This window comes from Ambystoma mexicanum, chromosome 7p (assembly GCF_040938575.1).
Source record: "Ambystoma mexicanum isolate Mex_15411 chromosome 7p, UKY_AmexF1_1, whole genome shotgun sequence".
Taxonomy (NCBI): Eukaryota; Metazoa; Chordata; class Amphibia; order Caudata; family Ambystomatidae; genus Ambystoma; species Ambystoma mexicanum.
The window spans coordinates 700,230,350-700,250,315 of NC_090939.1; the positions used below are offsets into that span (position 1 = coordinate 700,230,350).

Sequence of the window (19,966 nt, forward strand, 5' to 3'; positions counted from 1 at the left end):
GTGTCTGAGGGGACAGGAAACAGGGGAGCATCCCAAAACTCTGCTGTCCCTTATCTTCTGGTGTGCCTTAGAGAAACCAGTTCCCACTTGGGGGCTGGCTGTTCTGATTGGACAGCCACCCGCCCCTTCTGTAAACTGCAGGGAGAGTTTGAAGAGTATGAGTGAATTCCTGATGAGGATCCTGAGGCAGACATCAAGTTGACCACTGGAACAGAAGAACCAAAGAAGAAGACAACCAGAGCCCCTGCAGGCCCCTTCCAGCAACCACAAAGAGACCACTGATGTCCAGACCTCATTTTCTAATCGAAGAGGACAACTCCACCCCTTTGGCTGCTGGGAACAATCAGTCATAAGACGACCTGCAAATTGAGGCATCCCACAATGTGTTGCGACCATCCTCGGCTGCAAACTGCCAATATCCTGGGACCTACGACCACTTGCGGTGCATCATCTTTCCTTCAACAAACTCTACCAACTTTGCTGAAATCTGCTCATACGACCCTCACCAGAGGCAATGACCAAGTTAGTGAGGTGAATCGTTCAAATGAGAACCGTTCCCCCTTGGATCCTGTGAAAAGGTGCCAAAACTGCAGACCGACGCTGGAATATGAAGACTTCTTTGCTGGGAGTCCTTTCTCCCAACTGCTGCTGCAACATCCCTTCCAGAGTTCCTCCTTTCATCACCACCACCAAGGAACACCGCTACTGCACAGTGAAATAATCCAGCAGCACCTTCTTCACAACTCCTCACGTGCTGTGGAACTCCTGGTAGTATGGACCTCAAGACATTCTGTTTCTCCTTTGCTGCTGGAGTGCTGATTCCGGTGTTTGGTTTTTTGCCCGACTGTTTGCCTATGCCTGATGCTTGTGCACCCATAGGGAACCTTTCCAAGGTGCCTGGAACCTTTTTAACCCTCCAAAACAGTCTACTTACTTGTAATTGAAGAATCCTTTGGGTCTTTGCCTTTTCTTCTGCTGTGCCTTGTCTGATTTACCACCAATCTGACTTTGGCAAACTCATTCCTAGATAGGGATGGACTGCTAAAACCTTATGACAGCTGAAAAGTATTACAAGCTGCGTAAAGTTCTGACCTGCTATTATTGGTGTCGAATAACCCTTTTTATCCATACAACAGAACATTTTCTGAATGGCTATAACAAGTGATTTTTACTTACCTTGAATTTTGTTCATGAACTGTATAACTTCTAACTATTGGTCTATTCAACTCAAACATTACATTGTTTTACTATTGTGTTCATTAGTTTGAAATAGTACTTATTAACCTGAATACAACTGTATCCTTGTGTATATAAAATAAATAACTATTTTACATAAAAGTGTATTTGGGTCTATGTATTTACTGAGTTCAGTGTACTTATCTTTCTCCTAAGATAAGCCTTGCTGCGCTGCCATTCTAAAAAACCTTTGAGTAGTACAAACTAGAAGTTTGTTAGAAGTTGGGGCTCTGTATAATAAGGGATAGTTTTATAAAGTCTTAGGAAAACTCCCCTAACAGCCCTTTAAGCTTTCCTCTATGTTTAACAGGTTCTATCTCATTTCATCGACACACGTTTTTATGACTGGTGTTTTTCTGCATCATTTTTGGCCAAAAAACTTTTTGAAATCTTTTTGAAATTATTTTTGTGGGGTTCCCCCATCAAGCCCCCATCATGTACTTATTTTGTTTATTCACAACACCCCCCAACTCTTAACGTGCCTTTCATTTCCTTTTGAAATGTTTTTTCGGCAAAAATTCTGCGGAAAACGCCCATTGTAAAAACAGGTGTCAATGAAAGGACGTCGTACTGTTTAACAAGTCAAGAGCACAGTTGTCATGTGTTGAAACCTCTTCACATCCACCAACAAAGTTCATATTTTTGTAGACTGAAACGTATTTCAAAATTGGTTGCCAATCTACTCCTGGATGGCCATCAAAAACATCAATTTAACTACTAGTAACATCATAAATGTTGATTGAAAAACTCTTTGAGGATGACATTGTGACAACATTTTTAGCTTTAACAGAGCAAAACAGGCGAAGGGTAATGCAGGCAGCTGTACTTCCAAAAAAAGAAAAACATCAAAGACCAATCTCAGACTTTTCATATTTTCAAATTGTAAGATGTCATCAGCACAAATCATAGAGAAAGACGAGGAGGGGTTACCCCTAGGTAACAGTGGTGGCAGGGGTAAAAAGGATTGAAAACATCTACAAATGTTCCAACACGGTGTATTCATTATTTGCAATTGATTACATCTTTCTGTGCGCGAGTACTGGATATCACACTGGGTAACTACGGCATAGGGAGGCACTGGAATTTGATGCTGGTAAAGGACAATGATGTGTCTGAACTATATTGAGTGCTGGCCTGTAACGTGTTACTACAAGGAAAAAGTCCTGTGCACAGTGTGTCATGAAAACTTTATTGACTTAATAAAAGTGCTGGTTCGCCGTGAATAGAAAAACGTGGTTGGAAAGTCACATCATATTTTTTTTTAAAGAAAAGTCAACTCAAGAAAGGGAATGAAATGTTCATAAATGACAACCGCTGGTTACACACCCCCCAGCCAGGCGTTCTCCTCAGGCCTAACGCAGCCACAGTCGGTCTGGATAAATCCTGCCAGAACGAACACATACCCCTGATATCAACCACCACACCTACCACTAAGAAGCAGCTATTTCACGAATAACACACCAGCTGCACACATACCCGGTGCGCACACGCGCCGTTTGACCCTCCCCACTCTCTCTACTGACTTGAACTTAGGTTCCCATGGGCGTTCAACCTACCAGCGCCTTCAGACCATACCAATGGTATATAAGGCGCTATATAAGTGCAAAATAACAATAACAATAACAACAGATAAAGGAAAATTGATCCAAACAACCTAGAAACAGAAACCAATCCAAACCCTAATGGCTGTAGAAACATGAAAAGACAAAAACACCTTCATCAATCTGAACAGAAAACAATTTCCCAAAAAGTTAAGAAACGTCTGGGTGTGTCAGTAATACTGAAAGTTGGAGGAACACAAATATTTCATCTTTTCAATGCAATTCGTGTGTGAACTTGTCATTGCAGCTTGAATGTGCTATTACATTCACTGCAGTCAGTCTTAAATAGACTGGCAATGCTACGTTATTAATGGTGAGAAGGGAATCCTATTGCTTAAATGTCGTGTGAGTCACATTAAGGAATGGTCCGCTCTGTCTCATCGAAGTATTCCGAAGTATTTTAATACAGCTCAATTACTCTTATGGCATTTTTTGGTGTGTGTCCACAGTTGTGAATTGCCTGAATATTCATAAAGCCCCAAATTTGAGGCCATTATCAAACATGTATTGCAGAGAAATAATTAAGGCACAACAATTGTTCAGTGAGGATGGATGTCCATATCAAAGAATATTTCTTTTCACTTTTGATCCATGAATTCAATCAATGTTATTTTGTAATGTATGTCACGTTTGTTAATAGGCTTGTGTAGTGTTTCAGAGTGCATAGGTCTGTCTGTGGAGGGGCCCGCGTCTCCCAAGCCAGACCTAGCCAGACCTTAGTTTACTGGAAGAAGGAAATGATCAAGGGGAAGATAAACGGATGGAAAAGCGGGAAATAGATGTGACAAACAAATGGAGAGAGGGATGCAGAGGGCAAGGTGGTTTGGGGTTTGGGGATAGCATGGGTGTATGTCCATCCTGTTAGATGGTTGGTGCCGCTGCTGCAACAATAAGGTAAGGGGGGCAGGAGAGAGGGGTTGGGAAATGGAGAAAAATAATCAGGAGGGTGGGGGGGGGTGATGGTGGCCTGCCGCGTGGGAAGCAGCCTACATGTTCTCTGGAACGTGGGCTGCAATCAGAGATTTCAGCCCACTTTCTGCGGCACCTGATTAGCTGAGCCCACTGCCCGGGTGCTAATATGTATTACTGGATGTTTTCTTTTTCTTTTTGGTATAATTCGCATCACAGTGATTGAGGCGGTGAGTGAGGCATTTTAGACATGTGTCCCGGAATGCTGTGAGGGCAAGGAAGGGTTTCTTAAAATTGATTCCTGCTGGAGTGCCAGATGGTGTAGTGCTCTAAGGACTTGAGAAAATTGTCATATATGACCAATGAAGGGATATTCTGAGTTGTATAGTAAAGAGAATAGCATACAATCAAAACAATGTTGGTCCATAATATATGGAGCCGATTCATTAGTGATCAGAGCAGCTGCTTACCATACCGGGTTCTTGGCCCTTCCCAAAATGCGCAAAAATAGGGGGGAACGCATGAAGTGTAGAAACTGTAAATAATTGTATTCACTTTAGTGAGATATGAATTTTGTTATTTTTAAGATGAAATGTTTGTATTTTCTGTTTCTATGATGATATGAAATTATTTTGTTTATTTTGTGTGAAATCATGTTATGTATAAAAGGCTTTTGTCATATAGACTGAATAAAAAATAAAATAATTCAAAGAAAAGAAATACAATATTTGACCAACCTGAGGAGTAGTGATCCGGCTCTAATTTCTACTGCTTTATAATGTTTAGATGTCTTCTCTGTGGAGTCCAGTATGCATGCTGTTTCCATAGTGTAGTTTGGATAAGACTAGGCCACAGACTGCAACCTTTGGCTGTCCCACACATCTGGAGAACCACGTGTTTCAGACCCCTGGACAATGGCAAAAGTAACTTACCAAGTCAGAAGTGGAAGTGGAGGAAATGCATATTTTTCTCAGTTTACAGTGTTTTTGGAAGCACCTATTGATCAATGTGTTCATTTGTGGTATCAAGGTGTGTTCTGTAATGGAGGTTGCGCCGAGAGTCCTGACTTGATTGACTGTGGTTGTAGGGAGGCCCAAATAGGTTGACCATGAGAGTACATATCATAGTTTCGGCTTTGGGAGAGTCAAGCAGCAGCAGCTGTGAGACATCCATTGTCGGATTAGAATCCATGCACTGTAATAGGTTAAACTGCAGATCTGTACTTGGTCAGATTTCTTTTGACCAAGGACGTTGCCCATTGGAGGGCTGTAACTTTGATGGCCATGATCCGGTTGAGGAGAGAGAGCAATATGGCTTGAACAACCATGATGTAGGCTGCTGACAGATCTAGCAGGATCAAGACAGCTGGGCTGGGTGATTGGCGTCCAGGGATTGGGGAATCTCTTTTCTAATGTCTAGTGAGAAGGATTCAGGGATTCTGAATGGACTGAAACCCAACTGCTTTTATGATGGAGGTGGCTATGCTTGCTGTACTTTCAAACAGTTCAGTCACAGTCTGCCCAAGAAGATTACCTTTGAAAGGCGAGTAGGCAACTGGCCATTGCCAACAGTACAGTGATATCAGTATTACCTTTTTTTCGGCAAGGGGGTCAATGTGGATGTTTTGTTGTGTTTTGGGTGGGATGCCATCTCCTAGGAGCAAATGCAGAGGTTAACACTAGAACACTTTCTTATAAGTGAAGATGCCCTTTCTTATATATTGTTGTATTGCAGTTTTTTTCTGCCATACATTCCCACATGTGCTCCTTGCTCCATAGCTAGGAAGGGTTTTGGCACGATCGATTCATAGGTAAACAGTGACGTGGGATGAAATACAAATGCGAGTACTCATGGAAATGTGTATGGGAAACTGGTGTACAGTCAGGTTTTGGGGCGGATGTGGAGGAGACCAAATGGGATCTTATCCCTCATGGTTAAAAAGCGCAATAGACACTACTTTTCATTGCTAGTGGTTGCAAGGCAGAACTTGCACAAGTAAATGTACCGAGACAGATGTGCCAATGCTTGCACCTCTGGAAGTGGCGCATCCAACGTGCAAGTCAATGTAGATGTGGTCATTAAGACGGCATTTGATTTACTTCGTAGAGTTTGCACTGAACATCGCTGCTCACATGTGTGTTGCCTAGCATCACTGCTCACATGTGTGTTGCCTAGTATGTAAGTAGATGGTGCATTGTGCAGGAGTTGGTGCTTACTCAGTGCAACATGCATATGGACAAGTGCAAAAATCGAGTATTATCAATAAGCCCTCATTTACACACAAACATCATTATCGCGTTAACAGAAGATTAAAAACAAGATACTTGACGAGTTGAAAAGAAAAGTTAATATTAAAGAAAGTATCGCAATAGAAATATGTTTGTAGAAAACTCTATGGTCCAGATTTACAAAAACACTTTTCGATGAAAAAATCCCATTGGAAATCATTTAGACCCTACATGTCTTGATATCTGGTAAGAGTGCGTGTGTATACTCAACAATCAAGATAATCCAGTGGGGCTTTTTCTTCAGAAAATAAAAAAAGATAATGCAGGAGAACTGTGTACACATCACTTATTTCAAGTCAGATTATTTGCATTATTGTCATGATAAACTTGAGCGACTTGTACTATTTGACACGTTCATAAAACGAGACATGTGGCTGTCAATTTGCTATGAGGAGGTCCCTTCTCCGGACTGGTGTTGCTAATGCAGTTTAATGCCTAGCAGAACGTGCATATCACTCACATTGAGTCTGCTAAGAAATGTTTTCTTTCATAAAGGCCCGGCCCAGATAGATTGTTCATAGCTCCATAACGAGGCGGATTAAACAATACTTTTTGATTTGTTTTAAAAAAAAAAGTTCCTGATCCAATTTTCGCCAAGAATGATATAGATCCTTATCTTAATGTAATCCGTTTAAAGTCCAGCCTGCTTTTCTGGAGCTTACGATGGTGAATCAAGATGCCTTTCAGATGTTAAGAAGACTTAGCTTCTGTGTCCACAAGCCACAGAATAAAGTTCACACTACTCGTCTGTCATTTGTATATAAAAGCTTGTTTTACTCAAAGGAAGGAAAAAGCAATGGGGGACAGAGGTAAGAAAAAGCAGCCTGTACCCTCATCAATGGTGCCTGGCACATGTACCCACAGGGCTTCATCCACTACTTCACCACAGTGCCATCCTCTGGCCTGTAACTTCAAGTTTACTAAGAGGTTTATTGCTAAGTGTTGTCACAAAATGCTTACTCAGAATCCAAAGACTTTCAATTTCCTGGTCATCGACTCCTGATAAATGTCAAATAAATTCAAAGGGCCTGATTCATGGAATTATTTGCACAGAGAAATCGGGACATTTTGTGCCGACCCGCACACGCAACTCAGTTTGTCAATTCATGGAATCGACTGCGCAGGGCTTTTTTATACTGTGTGGGGGGACCTTGCACAGACTCGGCACATCTGTACGAGAGGCTGAGTTCCTTGCACGAGACACCTTGCAGAGCATGGGCGTGGCCTATGCATAGACCGCAGATAGGGGCGGAACATGCAAAATGGGGAAGAACAAGGGAAAATGTGTGTGTTGAGACGGATGGTCCGCAGGCAGTCCATTGCATGCCCACTATTGCGTAAAAAAAACATATTCATGGATCCGACTGCGCAACCTCTCGGCAGAGAAATGGCCACACAAAGCACTCGATCTATCCGCCACTCAAAAGCAGGCATACAGACACTTGCGCATAGGAATCTCCACCAGGAGTTAAGATTGGGCCTCAGATTTAGGGGTGTGTGGACGCAGTCTGGGTTCCGATTACACTTGGGAGTGCTTGCAAGCAGTGTAGCGGTATGCAGGATCCATTTACGGGTGTTCGCACGCACGTGTACTGGAAAATGGTGATTTTTACAATACATGATACGCATGTTGAGGGGGTGCTGGGAATAGTTATGGGGGACCCCATGAACCCCTGCTGGTCTCTGGCCTTGCTGGGGTGGTACGCAGGCTGTTTTTCTAGAGTGCATTGCTACACGTGCGAGGAGTGCGCAAAGGTCTGTTTCAATGGCTGGAATGGCTTTGCGTGTGGGCGTGTCGTTGGCATTCCGACTGCAACTTGCGCATTGGGGTCACTTTGCACAGGCAATCCCATGAATACGCATTGAGTGCAGATATTCTGAAGCACGTAGGGCCACGCAGGTTTGTTCTCGGCACACATGCTTTGCGGGATCTATGCACAGTTTTCCATAAATCAGGCCCAAAGTGTTTTACAACATGAAATATTCTGAACAATGACTTAAAATGGTGATACAGTTACTCATAATCGTGCAATCAACAGCATTCGATTCAGTTTGACCTCCTAGGGAACAACGAGGGCCCTGAACCCTGCCCACTAGCAGAAAGCCATCCCCGTGGGCCAGCACCTCCGTTATCCACAGCTGGAACGTCTCACCTTTGCGGGCAACTTGCATCTGTTTGACCCACACTGTACAGCATGCCGATGCACCCTAACTAAGGGGGCGCTATTTATACGCCCAAAGAGAGCTTCTAAAATACTTTACCTTGACAAAAAACAATGTATGTTTAGGTTGTGCAGCAACAATTGTGTAATGTCAAACACATAAGGTAATTCTTATTATATACAATATGCACTTAAGAACTGTAAACATGTAGCTTTGCGTGTCTAACATCAGGGACTATTTCAAAGATCATGATCCCATTAGCATGAAGCAGTGCAGGCGCGTAATGGGGTGCCCGTAGTGCAAGGTCAGTTTCATGCTGTGAAGAACGCCCCGATATTGTGAGGGCTACACATAGAAACACGAATAACTGGCAGGCTGCGCTGGATTCCTTGTCTCAGCCAAGAGCACAATCCAACCAGACTTCCTGGAGACCAGCAATGCTCTTGATGGCTGTAACTTACATATCATTATTTTGCACGTGTTTTGAGCCATTAAAGAAAGTCGACCGGACTCGACTATTCGGCCTGCCATCGAGTTCAGCCGTTGTGCCCAATAGGTAGTGACTATGCTGAGATATGATGCCCTCTCAGGAACAGGTGCCCTGAGACTACTGACGCGGCTTCCACACGTGGTGCCGGACCCCCCATGATAAGAGTGTCCTTATTCTATGATCCTCACCATCCACATGCAGCCTTCGTATACCATGTTAAAAGCCCTGCAGCCAACTCAAAAATCATAGTAGTTTGATGCTCCCTAAAAGAGGGCCGAGCCAATACTGTACCAGCCCTTCCAGGCTACCGTACCCTCCTTTCCAGTATACCACACCACCCTGCGTGTCTGCTGCACCACCTGCTCTTTCGATTGCCCTTTTAAACTCGGCCCTGCTTTCATGGAGCGTGCACTGGTAGGACTTTACGCTCGTTAGATGTTTGGAAGACTGCAGTTGTGTTCCAGCAAAGCCTTTCCAATATACAGGCGACATGGCTCTTATTTACTTTGGGCCTGATTCATGCAACATTTTACAAGGTGCAAAGTACTTTCCACTGGTGCAAAGTGACTTTGCACTGCTAACCAACACCCCGATTTATGGAACAGTGCAAAGGGTCTTTTGCCGTGCAGAGTGACTTTGCACGGCAAAAAGACACTTTGCCCTGTTCAATGAATCAGAGTGTTTGGCAGTGCAAAGTCACTTTGCAATATTGAAAAGTACTTTGCACAGTGTAAAATATTCCATGAATACATGCCCTTTTTTATACACAATACTTGTTTTTAACAGTTTTCTCTTGGTAAGTTCACGATGCACTGTTTTATGATTTAACTGCAGTTATTGTATTAAATATTGCTACTATACACAACTGTAACTGTTGTGCCCTATGTAACCAGACATGTTTTTCTGTAACAGCGCCACGATGCCCAAGGGCTGATGTGCGCTTTATAAATGTTAAATGATAAATAAATAAATTGTGCGGTCCTGCTCTGTGTCTGTTTTGTTTATTAATGCAGTGAGACTTGACGCTCGTGTCCCGGTATTTGGACATAAGGAATGGAATACAAATGAACTAAACCAGTTCACAGGAACAAGCGGGGAGGGGGGTCATGGGGTCAGGGAGTGCAGAAAATGGAAATCACGGCAGCAACATCAGTGGTCATTACAATGACACATTTGGACTGTTCAATCAAGAAAGAGTGTGCCAGGATTCAACAGTGTGGCACCAAAGACTTTGAAATCCAGAGTTTGGACGCCATGCAGTAGGCGATATACATGCTTAAGTTATTATTTACTGCCAGCATCAGTGAGCCGCTTTACACCAAAGTGTGCTGACGATAGAGCGTGCTGGCCTCCCACTTCTTCTCCTCGAAGGATTCTGTCGTCTGTGCGTAGCCTGTAACATGACTGTCTGCATTAGAGTCTTATCTATCCTCTCAAAACTACTTACCATGACTGAGAACTTTTGAATGTGTGCTGATATTCGAAAAGCGCCCAGTGTGGGAGAGACACATGCACACATGAACCTAAAAGTCTCATATCTGGCAGACTTTGCATACACCCCAAAAATAACTACAGTACGGAAGGGGCTTTATGGGCCTGATTCATGGAATATTTGCTCGGTTCAAAGTGAATTTGCACTGCTGAAAAGTGACTTTGCACTGCCGCCGCAAACCCTGATTCATGGAACTGTGCAAAGTGTTCATTTGCGGTGCAAAGCCATTTTGTACTGCAAAAATGACCATGCGCTGACTTTGCACAGAAAAAATACACTTTGCACGGTTCCAAGAATCAGGGTTTGCCTGGGCAGTGCAAAGTCACTTTTCAGCTGTGCAAATTCACTTTGAATCAGGCAAATATTCCATAAATATCTCATCAAACTTGCCAACAAATTCACACGACATTAGAGAAAGAAACAATCATGTCATGTGTTTATTTAAACATTATCTCAGGCAGTGAACACGTTACACTTCAGGAAAAGAGCGAAAATACCCCCTGAACCGAATTGCCCACCACTCTTAATTTACCGCTGCGCTCTTCCACTACTTTCTCATTGCACATTGTGGACAACACGGAAGCCGCGCCACCATCACCATATCAGGGCCCACGTGGAAGTCGGGCACTTTAACGCCGGGTTCACAGCAGGGTCCACACAAAAGCCACTCAGAAAACCCTTACCACACTCCCTGCGGTGTTGTGCTGCCTGACCTTGAGCTGAACGCCCATTCGCCCTTATGAAGACAACAGAGCAGTGGACCCTCTAGAATGCAAACGCACCCTGCTTCCAATGGTGTGGGCTTCTTATCCGTCTGCTGCCCCCCCCACCCCTCCACACACACACACACACACACACACATTGCAGTGCATAATAGGAAACACCTAAATAAATAAATAAATAAATAATATACATTGTTAATGCCCCACTGTCATGCTACGCGCCGTGCCTTCAGTGGCGGTCCTCATGATATCCATAATGACACTTTATGAGAGGGATTGCCTCGGTGGCTAGTCTACATTCCAAGACTGGACAAGTGCGCGCGACCGGTGCTACCGACAAGATGCAAAGACCCAAAGCTAAGGCGTGTCATCGCGTCCACGTTTTGCAAAATCTATAGGGGGGAAACAGACTGAACTCCTTCCATGAAGGCAGCCAGCAACGGAAGAAGTCACCCGCAACCTCTAAAATGGCAATACCAAACCAAGCTGGGCCGGATCATACACACTGCACCAATGATGGGCAGTTTTGCACTGGAGAAGGGCAATCTGCCACCAACACGGCACCGATAGCTGCACGGACCAAAAAGTGAGAACTGTGCATCATGTACTCTGGTTCCCTGGCATTTTGGCACTGGTAAGTTGGTGCAAATGTCAGTTCAAAACTGCCCATCAGTTGGGCAAAATTGCCTATTGCCTGTCAGCTGGGCGAAATTAATGGCCAATCAACCGGGCTAAACTGCCTATAGCTGTTGTGCTTTATTTCACGCGGGATAACTTGCATTTCGTGAACAAGGTCATGACTTCTTAGCAGCCAAACGATACAAGATGGAAAATTAACTGTTTTTGCAAACACATTTCAAAATGTGTGTGGTACTTATCTTTTCAAAACCGTTGGAAATTAAAACCAAAAGAGAGATAAATGGCTAAATGTCACTCACCAGGTAGCCTGACCAGCTCAGCTGCCCATTGCTGCAAACACTTCAACTTTTCTTGCGCGCGAAGCTCAGCGGGGGGCAAGAGAAGTTACCAGGCAGTCCCGCGCGCGTTGCTTCCGCTGGTGGCTGAACTCCCGCCACAGTACATTAACCCAGGTGCGTCCGGCGCAAGGAGAAGGATGCTGGGCGCACGACGTATCTATCCAGGGGCTGGAAAAGGCAACGCTGCCGCGAGAGACCAAGCGAGTCACAGAGGTAAACAAACCCAGTGAGTGAGTTACAATATTGTCGCTCGCGCAGCCAGGCTGGGAAATGAACTGAAATAAAGCGCGCGCTAATCTGCCGTCCTGCTTCTGTTCCATGGATGCGCGTCTGTTTACATCGGAACAGGTTATTGCTGCCCCCTTGTGGCCAAAGCTTCAAAAACTGTCCAGAAATAAGACTAGAGTCCGCGATCAAGGCCTTGTGATGCAGGACATAACAGCAAGATGTTCTGCGTAGGAACTATGTTGCAGAAATGTATTCATTCATGATCTAGAAAGCGACAGCATGCCTGTTATTGTAACGTTACAGTGCTCCGTTTCTGACTAGATTTGTGTTTCCTTTTTTTGTGTGCAACTTCGACGGAAGCCATGTTCTTTTTTATCTGAACATGTCTCCGCAGGGGATTTCCCAGGGAAGCCCCCATGTGGCTTCCATGTAGAGTAAATCCGCCTACATATCGATGGGGAATTACTGTAGTAACACTACAGCAGTCTGAGTTCCACGAGCTGTTTGACAGGTATTTAAAAGGGACTTTTAACTGTTATGCTCTTTCATGTACATTATGAAAGACACACACACAGGTTCAAGATCTTCAAGGAGCGAAACTGAAAAACAAGATTATGTCTTGTTGAAAATGCAGCCACAAAAGTGAATGCATAAGTTTATTTAATAAGAATGTATTTTTTTTATTAAACATCAACTGGAACCTCTATATAATATAAAATATAACAGGGAGTCTTAATTTTCTTGATGTTAACTACAGTGACGTCAATTGCAACGATATTATACCTCGGCGGGAGTGCGTTACCATGACTACATGGTAACGCGATAAAGCATCGTGGAATAGGCAAATGTGTCTCCTTTTTTTGAAATGTGAGACTTTAAAAAAAATGTTTAGTCATCAGATTTTTTCACACATGCAGCGAGGGCTCGCGGGAACTATATTTCCACAAGAAAGGCATGCGCCCCTCTCTTTTGGGATTGCACGCTGAGATGGGGTTTGGTAGAAAATGATGACAGTACTCCCAGACCTGTATAATTCAATGTGAAGGCCCTTTGAAAATCACAGCTGAGGCTCCCATAATCTGGGAGGCAGAATTCCTGCGTCACTGTGGATAAAGCGCGCCTCTGTACTTTAATTCGATTACAGATAGAGCCCGCCTTTCCCTGGCACACGACTCGAACATTTATCCTCCAGGTGCTGAAAGGAGAAGTTTTAGCATACGAAATGATAAAGTCCTACGTTTTCACAAAAGGCGTTTTTTAAAAGGAATATGTATCACAGACCGCAGCAATTCTTCACAAATTGCAGCAATGCAACAAGAAGATGGAAACAAGCACCCAAACATCCTCACCAAAATAAGGGAGCAAACCAAGGTGCACGAAGAAATCAGCTTTATTTACTCCATTCGGCCAGTAGAAGGTCACAGACGTTCTCAGTTACTTCCTGTCAAACCAGGGGTCATTTAAACAAATTACATCATCATATTCATAATAAACAATATTCACAAGGTGACATTGGTTGTTAAAATAAATCAGCTATATTGTTCTTTACAACATTTCTTCTAATTGGATAATCATTATCTCTGAGCCTGCCCAGGGTCCCTCCTATTATGCAAGTACTCCCTTCTGATACATACTGCTGCTTGCTGGTGTTTGATCTAATTGGTTCATGATGTGCAAAGCTTAATCATTGTAGTGTGAGGCCAGTGTATGATATGATATGATATATGATATGACATTTATAACGCGCCTATACACAAGTGTTTCAAGGCATGACGAGGCAAGGGAGGGGAAACAGTGGGAAGACAGAGCAACGATCCTACTAGGCCAGGTGTCATTCAGATCGCGCAAGTGCATGGGTGGGGAGAAGGGAGAAGTGCCTGGGGGAAGGGACAGGGGAAAGTGCAGTGCATGGGTAGAAGAATAATTAAGATGAATAAAAGCCGCCAGATGGTGGCAAGTGCAAGTTAAGAGCAGACATAAGTGTTGGTAGGGAGACTGTAGGGATACAGAAAACAGTCCCTAGGTGGGGGGGTGCAGGACTGGACTGGGAACCAAAAATGACCCTGGAAAATGTTGTCTAAGCGGCCCCATATTTCGCCGAAGGAGCGAGAGCCCAGGGAGTGGGTCCAACTCTTCTAAGAGGTGATTGGGCGTTTCGCACAAGGAAATGCTAAATACAATGAGTCAAAATGAGTGCATTTAAAGCACAGGTTTTAAACATATAGGAGCTCACTGTGATCCAGTTTGGCATTTGGCCGCAAGGACCCTTTGCATGTAGACATACACGAGGGTGGCTCCCAGACACTACCGTGAAAGGGTAATCGCAAGAGCAATTTAAACCACAGCGTCATACCTCTCGCCAAACAAACACGAGAGGTCACACTCACTTAGAAAATGAACTACCCTTTAGAAAATACATATAAAAAGGATGGTTCACCAGGTGCTCTGGGATTGCTTGGAAGCCCAGGGACACAGAGTGGATATGCATGCTACCCTCAAACTCGCATAGCATGCCCTGGTTTTGCATTAAAGGCACCACTTAGCATAGCAATCCGCCGTAATCCATGTAATATGACGGACCATAACGCAGCTGCTGAATATAACAGGGCACAATGAGGACAGAGCAGTCCATCATCACATGCTTAACAGAACATATGAGGCATAAGATAACATAGGAGCTTAGAAATGGAAACACACCACGAACGGTAACAAAGTAAACACAGTAGCATAGCAAAATGAGCATAACATAGCTTGACCAACTTGTTTCGAAAATTACCCAAGCCGTGCAAGCTGACAGCAGCACTTCTCCAGTCAGTTGCTGCCATAAATGGATGACGTCCTGTGGTGCATCACACATTACACACATCTTGATCACCCACTCCCGACTTCCACCTTCCCATGACACCCCACAGTTGGAATGGACTCATAACAGCTTTGGACTATTGCTTCACCTGTAAATAACATGTCATCGATTAGCTGGCAACAGAGCAATCATATTCTTGCTGGTTTAGCCGAGCCCCTGACCATCCCAGCGCATAGCGCGCTGGGAGATATCCAGCACAAATGTCCCTTTGCTACAGCACTTCTTGTTGAGTCCCATTGGATATTTTTGGGGGGTGTTCTCCTGTTTAGAGGGGAAGTGCAGGGCTGGTGGAGCACAGTGAGAAAAAGGAGACTAATGGAGACCCGCACCACGTCCACAAAAATGGCCTTTCTTGCGTAAAATGGCCAACGACTTTCAGGGCCACAAATAACATGGCAAACAAATGGAAACAACATGATATATATATATATATATAAGAATCACGAAAATAAAGTCTACACCGCATAATCCAATTCTGTAATATCTATAGGGGAGAAAAGAGTGTGCTATCCCCAAGCCAGGAATTCCGGGACACAGAAAGTATTTTTATGTCTCTATGCCCACACACAAACACCCCTAAATGTGCACCCGCAGTCATGCTGCTCGGCTCTCCTGGGAGCCACTTCCAATGGACCTGAGCCACACAAGTCAACTATCTCCACATTTCGGACATGTCAGGCTGAAACCAGCATGCATTGCAATGTGTGTTTCCAGGGTGCCTAAAAGCACTTAGCAGTCCGTTGTTGCTGTCCAAAGCCACAGAAGAAATGTCTCAGCTGAAGACACCTTACTTATGCAACATGTGGGGGAAAGCAATCCACTATGAAAGGTGGAAGTGTGGCGTAGGTTTTTCTGTTTATCTGAAGACAAAACAATCTACTTAATACACACATGCATATTTTGTAATACCACAAACTCCATTTTCCTATATTAAAACATGACTACATCATTGGAAACAATTGTCTGTCCAGCCCTTTGTGAGAATCGCCAGTATTTTGAAATGGGCTGTTTGTCCCGAGGAACGGTAATCGTTTTGAGAAGCACGCGCTCAGGCCTGCGCTGGCCCTGACCCTTACCAGATAAAGGATGTGCACTGGCTGCAGAAGGTGGGCTGCTTGAAGAAGCGCACAGTGAACTTGTGGCTCTTCACCTTGTGCACCAGCTTCTGCCTCAAGGCATACTTCCGGCAGAAGAGTGGCTTCACAAACAACATCTCAGTGTCAGAGCCTGTACACACCTGTGCCATCTTGCTGACAAGAACTCGGACGGAGAGGAAGCTGGGTAGCACTAGGAGAGGGTGAAGAGCAAGGAGAGAAGCGAGCGAACAGCAGAGGGAGAGAAGCCAAAAGGCGGGATGCAGTAGGAGTAGGAATTGAAGCCCGGTGCTTTTTGCCACGAGAAGCAAGTCTTCAGTGTCTGGGGCGGGGCCAATAGGCAAACAACCTCCAAAATAAGCGGGAGCGAGAGGGATGAGAGTCACCGTGAAGTCCGCAAGGCAGCCTCTCAGGGGACTCTCTGAAAACTGCGCCTCGCAGCCCTCGCCGCCTCTAGCTCTCACTCTAGTGTGTGAGCCGTTTCGGTTCCCTTCCACAGTGCCAGGCCATGGCCAGGCCCTCATGCGCAGGTGCAGCTGAGCTGCCCAGCCCAGCCCTATAGGACATCCTCAAAAATGATAGTGTCCTAAAAAGTACAAGCATTTATGAATGAGGAGAACAGGTAAGGAAATGTAAGTCGAGAGAAGGAGGAGGAAGAACGAGTAGGGGATAACAAGTGAGGAAGAAGGTGAGGAGCAAGAAGGATGACTAGTGGAAATGAGGATATACTCAAATCATTGCTGTACACAGCTTGTACTGGCAATGATTTACAACCACACTCTTCTTCCCACTAACTGGCATTCCTAAAAGCAAAGTATGGCAACCATAGTAGATGGGGAGCAAGACCAAAAGACTCAAAGCAGCTGCTATCCAAAAAACCTGCTGTGATGGAGTCATGCTCTGTAGCACCAATGGCTGGATGATGAGCAGATAGGAGCAGTGAAAAATGTACAAGTAGAGAAACAAAGAATTAAAAGATACATCCCCCGAGAGGTAGCTTGAGTGAGAATTAGCAGGGAATGGGAAGGAAGGTACATAGATCAGACAATGGTTTTGTAGACTGAATGGGTAGGTAGGCAAGTACGGGTTGTATGCCCCTTCCTGTAGCATCTACACTTTCATGCCAATAATTTTGCTTTAGTAGTTGGACCCAAAAAAACAAAAAAAAAGACACTTTATATTCAGGATATAATTAATCAATATTTACCCCAAAATAGAGTGAGTGTACCTGTTTGAGAGGATAGCCCAGTGGTCGAAATAAGCAGTAACAGTCGGGACTGGTGTTTCACTACTTTCATATTTTACTGTTAACAGCTCCACTACTTTTTGCAATCATTTTCACCATTCCGGAACTGTTCTTTGTGAAGTTAAAGCACACTTCTCCACTTTACCACCTCTCAAAGAAACCTGGCTAAACTCCAGATTGGCCAGAACAATGCCCTAAGGGCCGCAACAGGCACTTCACGCAGGGAACACATCTCACTGGTTAGAAGACAGGCACACTGGCTACCTATCAAAGAAAGGGTGGTCTTCAAAACACTTGTCTTAACACATAAATGTCTTCACGGACTCGCACCCCTGTATCTCGAACAAAGGATCTCCAAACAAACAGCGACCGGACCCTCCAGGGCTGCCTATGCCAACTGCATCCAGATTCCTCACACACGTAGAGTGCGTGCTGGGGGCTCGAGCTTCTCAACAATGGCAGCCTCTCTCTGGAACAACCTCCCGAACGAGATCAGATCAATCGAATCCCATGCTGCCTTTCGTAAGGCCTTAAAAACTAGGTTCTTTGTCTAGAGGTCCTACCCATGTACGATTCCTGACATATGCTCCCTCACTGAATGTGTCACACCTCACAATGTATAATACTGTTTCTCTGACTGTGTCACACCTTACAATGTATAATACTGTTTCTCTGTAACTGTACCTATCAAAGCAAACGTTATATACTTTTTCTTGGGCCGCTTATTGTAACCCTCAAGCAAGCCTTCTTAAGTATCCTTGATAGCGCTTCTATGCCCGTGGGCTGCAGTGCGCTCTACAAATACAAAATAAATAAATAAATAAATAATATCAGTCACAACTGAACTGAAATTCGTTTCAACTCAGTTGGCAGTCAACCAGCATGGCTGCAACCCTTGAAAAATGTAGTGCACGTTGCTCCCTTCCTGCCTACTCTGTCCCCCGCCGGGGTCACAGTTGCACTACTTTCTGGGTACACTTCTATAACTGAGACAGCCACAGTCTTCCATACCATGTCCTGAAAACATTCTACAAAACAGTCAAATGTTCCACTTTTAAGAGTACGTTTGAAAGCTGGCCATTTCTTGCAGCACGTCTCTGATAAAGGGGAATGCAGTTCAGGTAACAGCTGCAAGGGAGGGACGTCTAATGTGGGGAGAAAGTATACGCACGTTATTTCTAACTGTTTGAAGATGATCGGAAGGCTGTGAAAATAATGAGCTGGTTATGGGAAGCGATGGGACGGGCTAGAAGGGAGAAACTATAAACTGGGCAGAGGAGGGTGTAGGAGGTGTATAGGAGGGTGTGCGCAAATAAATGGAACATGTTGTTATGATTATTTTTGTTAACTCACATTTTGGGTTGCACTTCATGGCACACTCCTGCTTTTAAATGCTATGAATAATGATATTGCAATATGTTTCCTGGTACGCATTTTATCGACCTTTGACATATGATATGGGAGACTGGCACTGTGGAGATGTGAGCATAAATCATGCAGACACGACTCACATGTCCGAGGCAAGCTCAGAACATGCTTAGCCATTTCACAAATACATGTACACACAGCTATTGTTCCAAGTGTGCCAGCATCATACTATATCATCATTACTGCAGCAAAACATGAAACCTTCCAAAATCCTCTCCGAAAAAAGTTTCCATTTTTGAAATTGCCCCTCAAATGGTTGTAATAAGCCCCAAAACACAGAAAAATGGAACACAAATAATGCACATCTACTTGAAATGAAAAGAAAATGACACATACGATGGGCAAGTCTCGCCCATCTGCTCAAAAATCTGCGGGAATCGGGAACAGAGCCCAAAAGACAGTAGTAAACACATCACTTCGTAACAGACTCATCGCTAACAGGGAGCTCAAGGTTTCTCCCCGCTTTAAGAAATGCACAGGCAGCGCCAGCTTCAGCGTGCCGTGAGTGATGGCAGCCGGCAGGCAGCCAGTTCATGTAAACCACTCAGGCGGATTGACGCGATGCACTAGCCTTCTGCTACAAAGCAGCCCTAAACCCAGAGGCCTGCCAGGGGATGTCCTGGTGTCCCGGTGGCCCAGTCCAGCCCTGGGGGGGTGCCAGGGAGGCAGGGCAGGTGTGCAAAAGGCAGGGCCTGGACCCAAGATCAGAAAGGATGGCCAGGTAATCAGTGCAGTTTCAGCCAGGAATTTCAGCAGGGGAGAGAGGTAGAGAAGGCAGAAGCAAAGAGGAAGGGTTTGAAGTGTTTCCGGAACCGGAGATGGTTCTCCTCAAGTTTCAGGGAGGCAGGGAGGCTGTTCCAGAGGGAGGCCCCTGCCGAAGAGAGAGATCAACCACCAACTCGTTGCTTGGAAAAGCGACTGACCCTAAGGTAGTTGGAGGCAGATGAGTGAAGAGCCCGAGAAGGAAGGTATTTGGGAAGAGAGAGTTGAAGGTATTGCGGGCCCAGGACCCAGAAGGCATTGTGGACAATGCAGAGGGTTTTGACTTAATCCTTGCAGCCACTGGGAGCCAGTGCAGAGATTTCAGTCCTGGAGAGACATGATCCCTGGGCTTGAGGCTAAGGACAAGTCTCGCAGTCCTGTTTTGGATAAGTTGCAGAGGGCGGAGAGTAGAGGCAGGCAGCTTTAGATAGAGGCTGTTGCAACAGTCCAGCCTAGAGAGAACCAGG

The 19,966-nt window shown here is 44.7% G+C and overlaps 1 protein-coding gene across 3 annotated transcripts in view; it reads right to left on the minus strand.

Moving 5' to 3' along the window:
• The window catches only part of HTR1F (5-hydroxytryptamine receptor 1F), a 3,723,175-nt gene extending 3,711,038 nt beyond the window's left edge, over nucleotides 1–12,137 (minus strand). For all 3 annotated transcript variants that reach the window (XM_069636780.1, XM_069636779.1, XM_069636781.1), the window contains exon 1: nucleotides 11,840–12,137. The gene's annotated coding sequence lies outside the window, so the exon portion shown is untranslated. The remainder of the gene's footprint in view (nucleotides 1–11,839) is intronic.
• Nucleotides 12,138–19,966: the final 7,829 nt, after the last annotated feature.